The sequence below is a fragment of the Bactrocera latifrons genome, unplaced genomic scaffold (assembly GCF_001853355.1).
Source record: "Bactrocera latifrons isolate USDA-ARS-PBARC rearing strain unplaced genomic scaffold, ASM185335v1 scaffold_119, whole genome shotgun sequence".
NCBI lineage: Eukaryota > Metazoa > Arthropoda > Insecta > Diptera > Tephritidae > Bactrocera > Bactrocera latifrons.
This window is the reverse complement of record NW_017534619.1, coordinates 432468-450761: the sequence shown is the minus strand read 5'-3', so window position 1 is coordinate 450761 and position 18294 is coordinate 432468. Positions and strand designations below refer to the sequence as shown.

General features: G+C 34.7%; 2 protein-coding genes across 8 annotated transcripts in view; one reads left to right on the top strand and one right to left on the bottom strand.

Annotated features, from left to right (window-relative positions):
* LOC108978176 overlaps positions 1 to 18294 on the top strand; it is a 208800-nt gene that overhangs the window by 136830 nt on the left and 53676 nt on the right. The window lies entirely within an intron of this gene.
* Positions 1 to 18294, bottom strand: part of LOC108978178 — a 42249-nt gene that overhangs the window by 7717 nt on the left and 16238 nt on the right. The gene's annotated exons all lie outside the window — the stretch shown is intronic.

The window sequence follows — 18294 nt, the reverse complement described above, 5'->3', positions numbered from 1 at the left end:
CTGCATAGTTTTCAAACATAAAATAGAATCTGTGAGTAAGTATCTGGTGTGGTTGTTAAATGTATTACCTTGATCCAATTCCAAATGCCTTACTGCATTCAGATATATACAAGTTTAAAGTTGCACTAAAGAACACTAAAGAGAAAGGTACTACTACTCACAAAAACCTTTGCAAAATTGAGGAATTGTGTGTGGTAATATACATCACGAATATATTCTCCTTAAATATGTGGTGATTAATGCATTACATTGTCTATGGGCTCTTGGACAGCTCCAAGAAGATCCGAGGTTTTCGAGCCAAATTCATTCAGTAACCGTCAATGGCGACCGTTACCGGGCCATGACAATCAACTATTTCACACATGTTATTCGCAAGTTGCTACCAGTCGGAATGCTTGAACAAGTCATCGAAAATTGGGCTCAAAGGATGGACCATCTGAGACATTTAAAAATAATAATTTTCAAAAAATAAATGGCAAAGAATATTATTTCGATTGATAATAAACATTCTCCATTAAATTTAAGGTTTCTGTGTTTTTTTTTTCTTTAAAAAAGTAGGGAACCTCGAAATGGTTAACCCTTTATATCGTGTGACTTTGGAACTTGAAGTGTTAGAACTTCTTTCTTTCACTTAAAAATCGGTTCAACTTCCTTAAAACTCTTGTGACTTTTGAATAGTAAGTATACTACATACATACATGAGTATGTTCACTCACAATCAACCAACTTAAAGCTGCTGTTAGCTGAAACTGAATCTCCGCATTTTTTATAATTAATACCGCTAAGTCTTACAACTCTTTTTAACTTCTATGCTAATATGTTTCTTTATTAAAGTTAATAATATTTAAACTTGCTGTTACATAATATTAAATCAATATTTACGAAAAACCATTTGCATTGATTTCTTTTGCATTTTCTCTTCAAATTCGGCCACCACTTAGCGGGCTGCCGTTGCATTGCCTTGTCTTGCCTTGTCTTGCAAGTTGCGAAGTTTTTTTTCATATTTGCTATTGTTGTTTATAGTATTTTATATTTTTTTTTTTTGTTTTGAGTGTCTTTGCGTTTGTCGGCATTTTGTGCAACTGCTACGTACCGCCTTAAACGTAGCGTTTTGGGTGCGCTGGCGCTTTAAGTTAAAGCCGTTGATGTCTTTACCTCTGCCTTGCCGCTGTTGAGCCTGGTTTTCCCGTCTGCTACCGGCTACCAGAGCACACGAAAAATTTTGCACATTGCCATGTAATTTGTGATGTAATCAAGCTTCGTTACTGGAAGTTTAAACAGCAATAACTACAAAATCACTCAAGTAAGCATTGAGTAAGTAATGAGTGAGCGAGTGAATGGCAATGCGCTGAGTGCGTCAATGAATCGGTTATATTTATGTACTCGCGTAGACAGTGTCGCAAAGTTTCTTTTTTATACAGTTCTTTTTAATTATTTTTTCTTTTTACACTCCGCTTGCTGTAGCCCACTGGATGTTGACCTTGTTCGCTGTTGTTGGCGTTTTGCAACGCAATTTTAATTTTTCGTCGAGACCCCCCAAACTCTCTCGTAGTAAATTGCAGCTAAAAATTGGAAGCCGTTGATTGTGACAAGAATTTTCACATGAATTTTATTTTGTGCAAGAAAAAATTCACCACAACTGATTGCCAACAAGGTGAACGACAGTTTGCGTTTTTTTTTTCTACTTTTATGTAATATAAATCGTGGGTATTTATTGGGTTTTTTTTAAGATTGAAACTTCTTGCGTATTCTTTTTCATTGTTTGCTTTGTTAATGATTTTGCAATTTTCCCATTTTTGCCATATTTTCTTTTGATTCTGTGATTTTATAGCTCAAGCTACGCCTTGTTCTTAATTGAGTCTACAATAATGTTATTTGCGTTGATTATTTTGCTGTCGATTTGACAGCGCAACGCTATGTTCGCCCAATTTCAGCTTGGCCTTAACCTTGCCACAAAGTTTCTCTGTTTTGGCGTTCACACTTTATATTTGTTGATTGTCGATATTTTAAATCAATTTAACAAATTTTCAATAAAATTGTTCGTAAAGCAATAATTATTCTCTTTTCTTGCAGGTAAGTCTTCCGTACGAAAAATGCTTGGAGGTTATGTGCTATTGAAAATATAAATACGCACAAAGAAGTAATGAATTCGTAAGTAATGATGTTGATCTTTGAGATGAGAATGACTATAGAAATTATTTAGACTTTATATAAAAAATAGGTATTCAAATTATTTTATCGATATGGAACATCCTTAATACTTAATCTCATCTTTTCGTTCGACAAGAAAAAAATCTCAAAATGTTATCTATTAATTTGGACATTCCCCTGTACATTTTTGCATTATAAACATGCTGAATAACATAAGGAACAAAAGGAACAAGGTACTCCAGCAAATACCTTTTATGGGAGAGGCTGGAACATTCGCGTTCCTCCTATATTATCGTTCTCAACAGAATTGAATTCATATGTTGTACAGTTAAACCTCGAAAGACATATATATAAATTTCGCAGCCGTCAGACACTTGTTTCGTGAGAAATATCAGTTCGAGTGTCCCTCGTTATAGTCTTTTCAAAAAGATGGTAAATAATAGGAATTTGGAGTTTTAACGAATCACTATTTTTTAATTAAAAATATTATTCATACCAAAAATGCCTTAATGACTGTTAACTATAGTCACCAAAGATCGTGGAGATCGAAAATACTGACATATGAAAATATAAATAAAAAAGTTACGAAATGATTTTGAATAGGCGTTAAAAGAGGTTGATCAAGATAGTCGACGCTATAAATTCATTATGACAAAAAAGCACACGCAAATTGTAATTAAATTCCTTCAGTAAATGATATTTAAAAAAAAGTGTATTTTACCAAGTTGGTAGGACTAACTATTTCTCGAGAGCCCATTCCGAATGGTTTTGGGTATGAAACGCGTTTTTCCTCGACTCGTACCAATAAAGCTGCATTTTTTTCGGAAAGAGTAAACAGGTCTCTTTGATCATGCTTAGTCGCACAAATTCCATTATAACTGCGGATGAGACATGGATTTATAAGTTTCACAAGCAAACAAGTCAATAAGCGTCGAAATGGAGGGAAGAAACCTAATTGAAATAGGCGCTCCGTGGTATCTGTTTCATTATTTTGCATTTTATTTACAATTTCCGTGTACTTTTTTGTCAAAATATAATACCCAAGAAAAATGGTAAACACATATTTGGTTCGTATATATTTAGTTTTGCTAAAGTTCTGTTGAAGGTCGTCAAAAAACACTTCAAATTGCTTCCGTATATACCCACCAAGATTGATTTTTTCTTGTCCTCGAACCTTAAGATAATACCCACTGGTAAGAAAGCACCTATACAAAGGCCCGTTTTTAAACTGTCAATAAGTAAGCTTATTTTACATAATACGGGATTTTTTTTTTTTTTAATATTTCCTTAAGAATTTTTACCCACCCCTATATACCCACAACCAGTGTTTTTGCTGAGATTACTTCTTATACGGATATTCAAATTCATCTAATTTTTAAATTCTTTTTGTTTTTAAATTCCAAATCTTGTTCAAGTGAAATATTTATACTGTTCCTTTAAGTTAGGAAATAGTTACACCTTTAACGTTCTATAGATAATTACGAGAGATAATTTTAACGCAATTGAAACTGTTACGTATATACCGTCGCCTATAAACATTTTTGTACACTTTTGAGGCTAATCGTTTCGAAAGATCGTTGCAAAAATATCTTGTCACGGGACTTGTTTTTAAGGATATATTTATTGTAGCCTGGCTGAAAATAAGTGAAAAAAAAGCATATTTTAGGATTCAAAGAGCCATGAATGCACACATTTTAATTCTGTGATTTGACTACCGATGTTATTTTAAAAATTGGGTTCAGGAAATGTGAGAACAACTTCGTGAGGCTTTTGAATTGTATGAGACCTTTTTTATGACAGTTGTTCTTATAATTATAAATTTGATTATTTATTGATGCCTATGCTATGCTTCGAAACGACGCGTATAGTCCACTATAAACCTGATAGTTTTCGTTTAGAAAAATTGCTTCAAATCTTGTAAAAAAAAATTTGGTTTATATTGAGAGCGAAGCCAAAACAATTTCTTTCGTTTTTTCTTTTGCGAATTTAAGCAATATGAAGGGAAGTTTATTAGTCATGAAAAAAAGCGCTTAAGTGCACTTTATACCGCCTTCATTAGTCTAAGTATTTTTGAGTTTGTTCATTACTCCTATCATTTGACACAAATCGGGTAAAACTCTGGTAAACCATCTTTTCATTTGTTTTTTTTTAATATTTTGTTCACATTGAAAATCAAATATTGTTAAACTTTTCTTGTCCACGCATTAAATTTTACTTCGACAGCTACCGGTTAGCCAACTGTTGTTCCCTGTCAGTCATTGTTCAATCTACATATATATAGTATATATCATACTTTTTATTTGCATAAAAAACCACAGGTGGGCAACGGCTAGCCTCCTATTATTTTATACAGTTATGCAAATAATTCAAACTTTTTAATGTGCACCTCGTCGAACTTCCATTTTGCATTCCACGTAATTTTACCGTTATCAAATGGGTATCGAAAATAAAGCATAGAGTATATCAAATGGACACGACAAGCAGCTGCATGCTGGATTTTGTTCTATTTATTTTTTATACTCTTGCAACATGTTGCTAAAGGGTATAACAGTTTTGTTCACCTAACGATTACATGTATCAACTAAAACTAATCGAGATATATATAGGGTTGTACACATACTTATATATAAATAATCAGGATGACGAAACGAATTGAAATTATATCTTGATGCAACTTGGTATGCGCTTTCCTTGACAAAAAAAGACGAGTTCATAGATGGGCCACAGTCCCGCCCATAAAACGACATTAACCGAAAAAGTATAAAGTACCATAATTAAGCAATACATTAAGATATAAAAATCGAATTTGGTATATGGGATCACAGTAACAAGGGACACCTATGGGCAAAAAAAAAAAAAAGAATAAAAAATAAAAAAAAATGGGCGTGGCTCCGCTCTCTAATAAGTTGAAAGTACATATTTCCTAAACCACACAACCAAGTTTACCTAGCGTAAATAAAAACTCCTACCGACAGGGGGCAAATGGATGAAATTGGATGATAACACCGCTCACTCTTCATATAACGGTGCTGTTAAAAACTACTAAAAGTCCGAAAAATCAATAACTAAATACTTCTTCTTAATTGGCGTAGACACCGCATACGCGATTATAGCCGAATTAACAACAGCGCGCCAGTCGTTTCTTCTTTTCGCTACGTGGCGCCAATTGGATATTTCAAGCGAAGCCAGTTCCTTTTGATAGGTGTTCTTTGCCATCTCATCAAATTTGACCCCTACTGATTGATTTAAGTAAACTGCATGCGCAAATGAATCGGCAAATAATTTTTTCATAGATTGAAGACCCCTTGTTCAAAATGTTGCAGAAGGGTTTTGGTTAATTTGTCACGAACATTACTTCAGTTGTAAAGATCATTCAGTCAAGATCATGACATCATCGAAAACTTGCTTCAAGCAAGTCGTCTATCCAACAGTGTTGAAAATCGTCGTTTTGGCATCAGAGAGGTAGCAGACGATTCCAAGATATCTTTAGGATCGGCTCAACTCATTTTCGTACCTGTTTGGGTATGAAGCATGTTCTGCGTGGCTCGTACCAAAAGAACTGAAAGCAACTTCACATTTCAGCATATGGGTACTAATCTAGATACTCGCCGCTCAGTCGCAGTTGATCCCTTGCGACTTTTTAGGTTTCGAAAGCGTTCAAAAGCACGCCATGAGTCGATTGAAGCCATTGAAAGTCATTCGTTGAAGGCACTGAAAGCCATCCCAGCTGAAGCTCATAATAAGTATATCGAAAAATGGAATAAGCATGGCTTGACTATATTGTCTCAGAAGAAGTTTATTTGAAAGCCATCATAAAGATTTGTGTAAAAATGCACGAAAATGTGAATTTTTCAGTTCATCCGGATCAAAATTTTATCATATATACATATATATATATATTCGCGTATCTATAAATTAGCCTGAATGACAACACATATTTTTATGACTTCCCATAATTTAACGTTTTTATAAAATACTAACACAGTACTCCTAACATACTAACTACCAGATATTGTGGCAGCTTTACGGTTGTTTCCTTCGCTTTTTACTTGTTTTGCGCAAATTTACTGCATTTCCTCTTCGAATTAATCAGCAACGCAAACATTGACTGCTTTTCATTTTTGTATGTATGTATGTATGTATTCATTTATGCAAAGGCGAAAAATAGCAAAAAAACAAAAAACAATTGCAACAACATTACTGCTAACCATGCCACTCATGGTAATAATGATGTCAGCCGCGGATGCCACATAATGTTATGACATCCGTTGGGCTCTTCAGCTTGCTGTGCTCACTCACTCATTCGCCAGCTTGTCGATCGACATGCAAATGCATTTTTCTGGTAGTCGATTTTGTTCGTGGCATCACGAAATCGTTTTATAATGTTAAGCGGATGCTTTTATGTCGAAAAACGATTGTAAATCGAAATGTAGTGATTTTAATGAATTCTCACACGCAGACATAAATAAAATATATGCGTGTATACCTTCTAAAGCGTTTGATCATAAATTAGGAGTTAATGGAGTTTTAAATTTAAATTTCCCTTTCCTTAAGAGCCAGTTTACGTGTAGTTTATAAAGCTGTTGATTTTGCTGTTCTTGGTGGTTGAAAAGAGTTTTTTCCTTTTCACTTTCACTTTAACGTGTCAAATGGCTTAGATGAAATGAAATCAGACAAGCAAGTATTTTTTGTTCCAAAGACAGTTAAAATCTAAGTTATTAAAAATCCTCTATTATCCAATTATATATTGCCCTTGCTATTTGCTTATTATTGTTTTCTTAATAATAGTTGAGCCTCGTGTTTGTTGTGACATTATTTTTACTGGCCATTTTTTTTTTGTTATATTTTCCATGAAGATCAATAACTTCTATATCCGCTGAAACTCATTTCCGAAGCAAATTATTTATTCCAATTGAGATAATAACGAAATAAATATAACTATAGAATTAAAAAAAAATACCCGGATATTCTAAATAAAACGCAAAATATTTAATTACTCATCAATATTTATTTTGTCGCCATCTAAGTAATCCCAACCAGATATAATACACATTTGCCAATGATTTTTCCAGTCCTCAAAGTCCAGTCCTTTTCATAAAGACTTTTTGGAATGACTTTCAGCTAATTCAGCGAATTTTGTTTATCTCTTCGATCGACTGAAAACGGTTTCCATTGACTTCGTTTCAAACCTAAAATATCTACCAAAATCACTTGAACGGACTCGCACAGCTCGACATCTCTAGCTCTCTTTTCATCTCTGTCAAAGGTCATCCACAACGAGGTCTTCAATGATCTCTCCACCGTCTTTGGAGGGTTCCTACCATTCGTAGGGTTGTGTTTTTGATGAAACTAAAACACCGTAAGCTTTTTCCAACATTCGCAATTATAGTACACTTAGTTTTGTCGGTATTTTCCGGAGAATTAAATTTGAATTTTCTGCTTTTTTGTAACAATGTATGGATATCGTAAATATTTAATCAATCCATTTTGTTGTTCTGAGCGGCTGTAAGAAAGTTATTACGTATTATGGCAGATCTATGATATATGACAAATAACCAAACATTTCTTCTTTGAATCGTTTCAAAATTTGGATTTCTTCAAACATACAAAGATTCCCTGTAACGTTGCTCTAAAGCCAATACATTCTTTATAAATACCGAATAAGAGTCGAATCCTGGATCACCCACCTTTACGATCATTAAATTATGAGCTCTCTCTCACGGCAAGGTCACCGTAGAAAATCTTAAAAATTAGTGCTACACTTAGACCTAATTTTACTTTATGTGGCCTACGTCTTTCTCAATATTTTTGCGCTGAATATTGATGTTCTCTGGCATAGAAATTGATTTCAGGCATTCTCCATGGAAAGGATGTATGTACTTAATGTTTCGATTTCTCAAGACACCGAAGAAAGAAAGGTATGTTAAATTCATCAAAACTTCCCAATGAAAAGGATTTACTTCTATGTGACAACACATGGAAAGCACAAAGCAAGAAATAAGTATAAATATCGGCTCTTATGAAAGTTGTCGAGTTTTTTTTTTTTTCGAATACTACCTCACATAATTTAAGATTTCATTACACTATATATATACGACAAAAACGACTTTTTTCTGAACATTTTACCTTAGTAGTTTAAGTCCTAAATAAAAAGTAACTTCTCCATTTTTAACCGTTATTTATATAATCTTTTTCGGAAGATATGAAGAGTAAATGAAAGAAAGTTCAAATTTTGAGCATTTGTTTTACCACCTCAGGTCAAAGTGACCAGCTCCTCTCGTAGAACATAACTCTTGAAGATATGAAATCCAAATGAAAAATTTGCCAGCCGGTCGGCCCAAAACATGCTCACCGAAGTGTTCTCTCAATAAATCCATTGATTGATGTAATGTGTGGGCAGTGGCGCTGTTTTGTTGGAACCAAATGTCGCCGATATCAATTTCAGGCATCAAAAAGTCAGATTTTAATGGCGTGATAACGGTCGTCATTGACGGTTACATTCTTACCGTCATAATTTTTGAACAAATATTGACCGATAATTCGACTTCGGCCCACAAACCACATCAAACCGTTGTTTGTGCTGAATGCAATGACAGCTCTTGTGTGATGGTGTTGCGAATAGTACGCTCAGGATGCCGATTATGTTGCCCATAAGTGGAGAGAAGCGCACGAAACACATTCAGATCAGTCATCGTGAATTTTGAAAAAAGTACTTACACTTGGATCACCCATTATATGTTTCAACACCTTTATGTTTTAATCAGTTTTGGCGGGATATTTCTTAAAATTATTTACTTCGAAACCTCTTATGTTTGTAAGTAGTATTTGATATTTGGATTTTACCTAGGGTGCTTTATATGTAAAGTGGTTAGTAACCCTATAGAAACTATTCAAGTTATGCAAAAGCTTGTAAACCGTTATAACTGTCACGCGAGATTCAAAATAGCTTACACAAATTTATTGCGAATCTAAGCAAGATTTGTGTGCGCCCGTCCGAAAAGCAGGTGTGTGCTAATTCGCAGCCAACATTTCGTAAAAGAAAAGGAAAGAAATCAACATTGCTGTTGCAAAGCTGCCACATGCGTGTTGTACCCAATAAATTATAAGTATATGGTCATTGCAATGCGGGTTTGGATTAGCACATGCACTGTGGTCAATTTTCAGAAATAATCGCATTTAATATTTCCTTTCTGCCATTCATGTGCCACACAATTACTTCCACAGCTATAAAACTTAAATCGCAATAATCGTAAATTCTTTTTATTTTCACTTCCTTTTGGGCTTGTTGTTGGCTTTATGTGAAAATAAAGTGTGGCGGAGGGCAGAGGCGGACAATTCCAAATGCAATTTAAATAAATCAGAGTTTTAATTACATTAAAAATTGTGGAATTATTATTGAAAATTCGCACATTACAAGCGCTAAGGTGCGTGATTAAACCGCTGTCACCGCCAACAACAACAGCAACAACAGTGACAAATGGAAACATAACACACAACAGTAATAATCATTAACTATGGTCAAATCGAAAAGTGCACAGCGTGCAGGATATCCTACCATATACATAGTATTGCAACAACATCAACTATAACTATGAGTATGTGCTGAACATAACAGTAAGGGTGTTTTAATATTCTCTGGCTTTGTCGAGAACTTGTTGTGATTTCATACATATTATATTGGTATGTATTTGTATTAGTCGATGTTCTTGGTTGTAATTTTCCTGACCCAACAGAACTGTCCAATGAACACAGAGAACAACAACTTTTGTTACTTTTTTGAAATAATATAAAAATATGTTCAAAACCCGAGCATATTGCTGATATCAGAGAGTCTGGCAAAGGTTCCAGCAGATTTTCTTAGGGTGTTTGAAACTTTGTTTGAAACACAAATGGGTCTGGCAGTGAACGAGGGCAAGACGAAATATCTCCTGTCATCAAACAAACAGCCGTCGCACTCGCGACTTGGCACTCACGTCACTGTTGACAGTCATAACTTTGAAGTYGTAGATAATTTCGTCTATCTTGGAACCAGCGTAAACACCACCAAYAATGTCAGCCTRGAAATCCAACGCAGGATAACTCTTGCCAACAGGTGYTACTTCGGACTTAGTAGGCAATTGAGAAGCAAAGTCCTCTCTCGACAAACAAAAACCAAACTCTATAAGTCACTCATAATTCCCGTTCTCCTATATGGTGCAGAGGCTTGGACGATGACAACAACAGATGAGTCGGCGTTGCGAGTTTTCGAGAGAAAAGTTCTGCGAAAGATTTATGGATATTTTATTGCGCGTTGACCACGGCGAATATCGCATTCGATGGAACGATGAGCTGTACGAGATATACGACGACATTGACATAGTTCAGCGAATTAAAAGACAGCGGCTACGCTGGCTAGGTCATGTTGTCCGAATGGACAAAAACACTCCAGCTCTGAAAGTATTCGACGCAGTACCCGCCGGGGGAAGCAGAGGAAGAGGAAGACCTCCACTCCGTTGGAAGGTCCAAGTGGAGAAGGACCTGGCTACGCTTGGAATATCCAATTGGCGCCACGTAGCGAAAAGAAGAAACGACTGGCGCGCTGTTGTTAACTCGGCTATAATCGCGTAAGCGGTGTCTACGCCAATTAAGAAGAAGAAGAAGTTTGAAACTTTTAGATTCTACCATTGTACGATAACATGAAAACATACACAAGAAAGTTGACAAGGCTCTGAAGAACTTTCAAGGACTTTCCTCCTAGAATATTTTTATTTGCAGGCATTGTTGGCTTCTTGCATTCAGATCATCTAAGCAAATAGTTTGATTCATATTTTTTATGCAACCCCTTCCTGTGTTCCAATCGTTAGATACGTATCTCCAAATAATAGGTTTTCATATCTGTAGCCTCGATAATGTTTTCTCCGTTTCCTTAGAATTACGTGGGTTTCTTCGGGTAAAATCAGCATTTTTCAAAATTTTTTTTCTCATATAAAAAACGAAATATTTTTTTTTTTAAGATTTTTTACAACAAAGAAATTCTGGAATTTTTTGGAAAAAATATTTTTAACTCGTTGGCAAGATAACTCCTTACAGGTTAATCTGAAGTGAAAACATATGTGTTTTAATTAAAAAACCTTAGAACTTGGACGAAGGGAAAACACTTTTTTTCAAATAGTAGTAATCGAAAAAAAAAAAATTCGTTCAAGTCTTTAAGAATTGTATCTCAAAGACCTGTGTAAAATTTCATGAAGATCGGTTAAATAGTTCCCGCGAAATCTTTCCAACCGACCTCAAAAACATAGTTTCGAGAAAAACGCGTTTAAAGACGGCGCACTTAGCCTAGCTAGCCTCAAGCGCACAAGTTCCCAATGGCACATCTCCGAAACTAGTACTCGGATCAACTTGAAAATTTAGGACAATATTCTGGAGGTGTTGTAAAAATGAATAAGAAAATTAAAAAAAAAACAAGTAAGGAGGGCTAAGTTCGGGTGTCACCGAACATTTTATACTCTCGCATGATAAAGTGATAATCGAGATCTCAGGCGTGATTGTGAACCGATATCACCCATATTTGGTACATGCCATCACGGTGTTAAGAAAATATTATATACCGAATTTCAATGAAATACTTCCTGAGATATGGTTTTTGGTCCATAAGTGGGCGACGCCACGCCCACTTTTCCAAAGAAATTACGTCCAAATATGCCCCTCCCTAGTGCGATCCTTTGTGCCAAATTTCATTTTAATATCTTTATTTACGGCTTAGTTATGACATTTTATAGGTTTTCGGTTTCCGCCATTTTGTGGGCGTGGCAGTGGCCCGATTTTGCCCATCTTCGAACTTAACCTTCTTATGGACAAGAAATACGTGTACCATGATACGTATCATCATGATATCTCAATTTTTACTCAAGTTACAGCTTGCACGGACGGACGGACGGACGGACAGACAGACATCCGGATTTCAACTCTACTCGTCACCCTGATCATTTTGGCATATATAACCCTATATCTGACTCTTTTAGTTTTAGGACTTACAAACAACGGTTATGTGAACAAAACTATAATACTCTCTTTAGCAACATTGTTGCGAGAGTATAAAAATATTCGATGTTGCCTTCGTTGCCTTCTCTCGTAACCCGAAAACGTTATTGAAACTGTGTTTTCTTGCCAAGTCATTTTTGATTCAACAGCTAAACAAATAGTTTTTTCTTAGACAAGGTCGGATTTGTCATCTCAATTTCAATACTGGTCAAAAAAACTCTTATTTATAAAAGTGATTATTCTATAGATTACAGGTGGAAGCAGTCTCCATAATGGCACTTAAAAATCGAAATTAAGACTTAACAGCTTTCAACGCCGTGCACCATTAGGATTATATGCCTGGTTTATTTATTAAAACGAAATTGTCTACGGAATTTTTTCTTACTGGGTACGTTTATCCCCATGAATTTCGTTCACAACTAAAATTAATTATTTAATCTGTTATTAAGCGGTTGGATAATTTGTACGCATATTATTATAGTTCGTAGGTAGAAATGAGTGGGTGTATTTCCCCTCGCCATTTATATCAAAAGTCATAATTATATAGTTTAAAAAGAATCGTAGACAACTTTAAACTTTTTATGGTTCATTCATGGTTATAAAATTTTCAACACACATGTTGTGAAAAACAAATGTCTTTTCGTTTTTTAATATAATATTAAGGCTTTACTTTAAATTAATTTATCATTTTGTCACCTTCGAAAAAATTGGATAATAAAATATTGTGAACAAAAAATTAAAAGTCTTTTTAACTTTAGTTTAGAATGTTTTCATCCATTTGGATGATTGGATGACATGACTTAGCCAGCTTAGCCGCTGTTTCTTAATTTGCTGAACTATGTCAATGTCGTCGTATATCTCGTGCAGGTCATCGTTCCATCGAATGCGTTAGTCGCTGTTGTCAATGCGCAAGGGATCATAAATCTTCCTACTTGACTAAAATAAAAATATCCCCAAGTTCAAGGAACTTGTCTTAAAAGGTTGGTCAGCCATGACTTAAAAATATCTTACCGATTGTAGGCTTGCTTACACATAGAATAGTTGTTTGATTCATCTTTTTGTGGCTCTTTATCTTGAAATAATTTATTTATTTTTGGGTTATTTTTACCCGAAGTATATAAATATATAAAATACTATGATAACAACCGAGTTTAGTGCAATTGGCGCTTAATTTTGTATGGTTCCAACTCGGAGGATAATCATAGAGACTAGTTACATAATAATTCTCCAGAAGACTGGTTGGTTAACAAATTGCCTATTGTAGTAACGCAACCTTGTCTCATATCTCCTTGCCTGCCTTTTGCCTTTGTATCATCTGATCAAATTTGACTCTGAAGGGCTCATTTAGAACAATAACAATAGCAGTTTTTCATAACTTTCACATCTCCATATGTCAATTAGAGTATGTTTGGTAGATGTCTGTTTGCGACTTAAATAATTTGTGTGGATTTTTTGCCATAAAAAAATGTGAACAAATTTCGTTGAAATTTTATGCTTCTAAAGGGATCACAACTACGGAATCATTGAAGTTATTGCAGAAGTGTTTGGATGAATCTACTTTATCACGAAATGTATGGAAAATTGAATTAAACGTTGGCATGCGATAACAAAGATTTATATTAAAATATGGCAAAATGTAGTTTTTTATTGTCAGTCCGGGTTATTTTTGATCAGACGGTATAACAATTACATTAGTTTACAAACGTTTTGCGACTTTGACCTTGGAGGTTGGAGTTGTTTGTAAATATTTATAAGAAAACTTTTTCTCTTAATAAACCGAACTACTTCGTTAAATTATCTATTAAAATACCTTCAAAACTGGGCTCCTAGCCGCTGCTATCAAAGTCTGTGTAATAATAAGGAATACCTTGAGGCTCTTATTAAGCTTTTTGAAATGTGAATTTTTTGCAATCAATTCTTATATAACAACACAAAAATATTCGTTAGGCCAGTTTGCACACCCATTTATCGCTTTTTTTCACCAATGGCTCTCTCATATGTTTGCACATAAGAGAAGTGCAGTTAAAAATGGTTATTCGCCAAGCTTTGCATGCGGATGCGAAAACCAACTAATTTTCAATAGTAAATACCCCTTACTAGTTTGTCTGTGTTTGTGTGAGTGTTCGGACCGCAATGGAATTTATGTTTGTGTGAAATACAGTTACTATAGATGTATGCATATATTTGTGTATATGGATTTTGACAATACCCAATTCGATAATCTAAACCAGTTTTAATTCGTTTTGCTATTAGTCTGTTTGAATTTTCCATCGTATGGGCCTCTTTACGTTTCAACTTGTAAAATCGCGACCCGTTATGCATAACCTCTGTACAACATGTGCCTGGAAATTTCTTTACTCAAAGCACATAGTAAATAAATGGTTGTAAAACTAATTTACGATTGTATTAACAATACAAAAAAATAACAAAAATTATAAAATATAAATATGTTAAACACAATTTCAAGCAGTTAGTGTCTTGGAGGAGGAGGAGGACAAAGACATATATCGTTCGAATACACATCTTGAGATTCCCGCCACAATAACTCGTTTAACTGAAATGTCCGAAGCATGTTTTGAAACAAATTATTTTTCCAGATATGCGGAGAAAAAATGTCATATACTTGGAATATATTTTAATTTCGAATTTTTTTTAACAACCCACATCTTGAATAAGTCGTTTAGTTTAGTCACGAACAGGTTTTCTTAGTTTCCTGATATGCAAGTATTATATTTAAAAATTATTAACACAAATTCTCCAATTAGATGTAACAATGATGCTTGTCTAGAACTCTCAAGCAGACGAACTGAATGAGTATTTTTATCTGTTGCTGGTGAAACAAAGGAATTAAAAAAAATCCTATCATTCTTTCTATAATTACCTGACAAATATATTTCAGGAGGTGGTCTAGTCGTTTGGTGAACATTTACGTCACCGTCTATGACGGTGAGAGTCGGTTACACTAAATTAAACAAATCTTAAAAATTCGCTAATATCTCCGAAACTATTTGCCGGATGAATTTCGATTTTTCAAAGAATATTTGAAAAAATATATATAGTATATATTCGATGTATAAGTATACATTTGGCATCAGCCACTTATATAAGATATTATAATAAAGGTACTTTTTTCAATAGATTACGCGAATTGTATGTTTTATGAAAGGAAAGATCATAAGTTTTTTTATTTTTAAAAATAAAATTGTATGTTTTTATTCTTTCAAGTTGGTCTTAAGACTAATTTTACAATAATTTCATTCTTAAAATGAAACGTTCAATATTGATTAAAATAAGTAACAAACAAAAAAAAATTATATATGTAATCTTTTAATACTTTTCCAAGTATATTCGCAACACCATCACCAATAATGAGACGCAGCATTCATTATTGGTTAGTATTTAACCGAATACACGATACCACGTTCTGTGGAAAGTTATCCGACGTATTGACGCTCGTGATCTCAGCAATATTTAGTTTCAAGTTTTCAAGACGGCGATACTTTCCGCTCATCGCATAATTCAGTGCATTTATTGAGAGAACACTTCGGTGAGCAGATAATTTCATGTTTTCAGTCGGTCGTTAGACTTGTGTTAATTCCTAAAGTCTAAATGTCTATGCGAACAATCCCGCTCCGATTCAGGCCTTGAACCAAAACATCACGGGTGTCATCGTGTCATCGAAAAGTGGACTCAACGGATGGACCATCTGAGACGTAGCCGCCGGCAACCTTTGAAGGAGATCATCTTCAAAAAATAAATGCCATAGAAAGTTCTTTCAAATGATAATAAACATTGCGAATTAAATGTGAGATATCTGAGTTTTTTCTTTAAAAAAGTAGAGAACCTCGAAATGTATTGAATGCTCATTTACAAAATTTTTGAATTTAACAAAGCAAACTGCAGATTATTCTGAAAACCAGTTATAGAAAACGTTTTTATGCTTAAAGATATATCTTTATAAAATTGTATATATATATATTTCCGTTGTCAATACTTTGGCAAAAATATATTCTTGTTCTCTATGCGAATTTCGGGTACTTTCTGTACACACAATGATTACATCAACGTAAATAGCCCAGTCCAAGCCCGAAAAAAAACTCAAATACTGCTTACTGGAAGCATATGTTTATGTATTTATATATATAATATAATACAAAAATAATAACAACAAAGTAATAGCCGTAATAACCGAATGTGAACACTCCACAAAAGTCGTGACAATATAAAATCCCGGCCTGAAAGCTATGTGCGCTAAGTATTGGCAAAATCCTATTAGAGCAATACACAAAAACAAAAGCAACAAGCAACAAATTTGAAATACGAAAATTAAGGCGGAGCACACAAATAAGTACAAGTACACAACAAACAATAGTCTGACGTTACAATTTTTATTTGAATAGCACGGTAAAAACCCGCTTTGGGCAATTGTTTCAGTTGCGCTTTAATTTTTTGTGCGCACTTTTTTTCGAATAACCAATTTTATTTAAATATCAAATGTAGCAAAGTACAAAGCAAAGTCATTGTCTATTAATTCATTATTATTATTATATTTTTTATTTTTTTTTTTTTTTGTGGCGCTTTTTAGTAAGCTTGCGTCTCATTGAAATCATTTAAAATATTGCACAATCTTTTAGAAAAGGAAAGGCCGAAATATATGTTATGTAAGTACATATATTGTATAGAATCTTCATATGATTTTGAGACTTATAAATATGAATATGTTAGTTAAGAATTAGTGTGATTTGACAGGAATGTTTAGCTGACCTTTAATTGCTTTTGGAGAGTGAAGCTCCATTAAATTTAAAACAACTAGGTTAGGTTCAATGAGTTAGGTTCCAAGTAAAGTCGTTTGTGATGCCTTAATATAAAACTCCTGCAATGCTTGAAAATAGTCGCTTGACAATAAGAGACCTCGTTGATTGTGTTGGAATATCACTTGGCTCTGACAAAGTGTCAGTTCTTCCCGCATGCGAGTTTTAACCACAACCACAACGATACTCCTTGTTGGTCCAGTCGGGATGAGCAGGTTGGAGCGAACTCCGGGGGACTTCCTTGTACTCTCAGTGGTACTAGAATTAAGTCTCCGATCAGACTTCGTAGCCGAAACTACTACCAATTGAGCCTCCATATTGCTTTGGACACACAACTCATGCAAAACTAACTAATATAACTAATAACTAATTCACGCGCAAACAACCCTAACTGTTCGGCATTCCGACTAGTGGAGATCACACCGCTAACATACAAACGTTTATCAGTCCAGCTAATCCCTATACCACCCAGATCCTTAATGCCCGAGTATATCGGGCATTCTGCTATTACATACATACCCCACAAAAACACTCCGCATATCAGACATGTGCCTCTGATGTAAAAATGCATTGAGTGGCCCATGCCCCGTATGCAGAAACCCCAGACTCGGACTCCACATCATCATTGGAAATCCAATCATTTCGCCTTCTGAAAAGGCCAATGCGAAGATGCCGTTTTGACACGATTGAGGAGATAAAAACCGAATCGAAAAATCGTAAGCTTGAACAAACACAAAGCACAAAAGACATTTTTGAATTCAAGTAAACGGTGATCCGTTTCGAGGTTCCCTCTTGTTATGAGTGTGGGAAAAACTGAAGGAAGGATGAGACGGAATAGCAGGGAAAACAGTATGGACGTAATATAGGCTCATCAGAGTGTCTTCCCCCTCAAGGGTTTAAACTCATCTTGAAGTGATCTGCGACCTCTATTGAATTCACCACTGCACTGTTACTCAGTTAATCCACATCGAGAGTTGTAAAAAATAATCGCACAAAATCTTCAAAATCTTCGCGGTTTAATTTAATTTTTTGGCCTAGGTGAATATTTTAAATTACTGTAAGGAACACAAATAGCGCACGTATGTCGAAACGTTTTTAGTATGCATATCAACAAAGAAGTCAAACTTTACGATGAAGTTTTGAGTTTTCTGAATGCAACACAGGGTTGCCAAATCCCGAAATATAAAAAGCAATCTTGCAATATAAAAGCAATCTTGAAGAGGGAAGCGAGACGCATTTGCAGACAGAAAAAGAAAGAGGCCGAAATGCGTGAGTATGAAGAGCTTGATAAGCTGGCCGATAGGGGTAATGC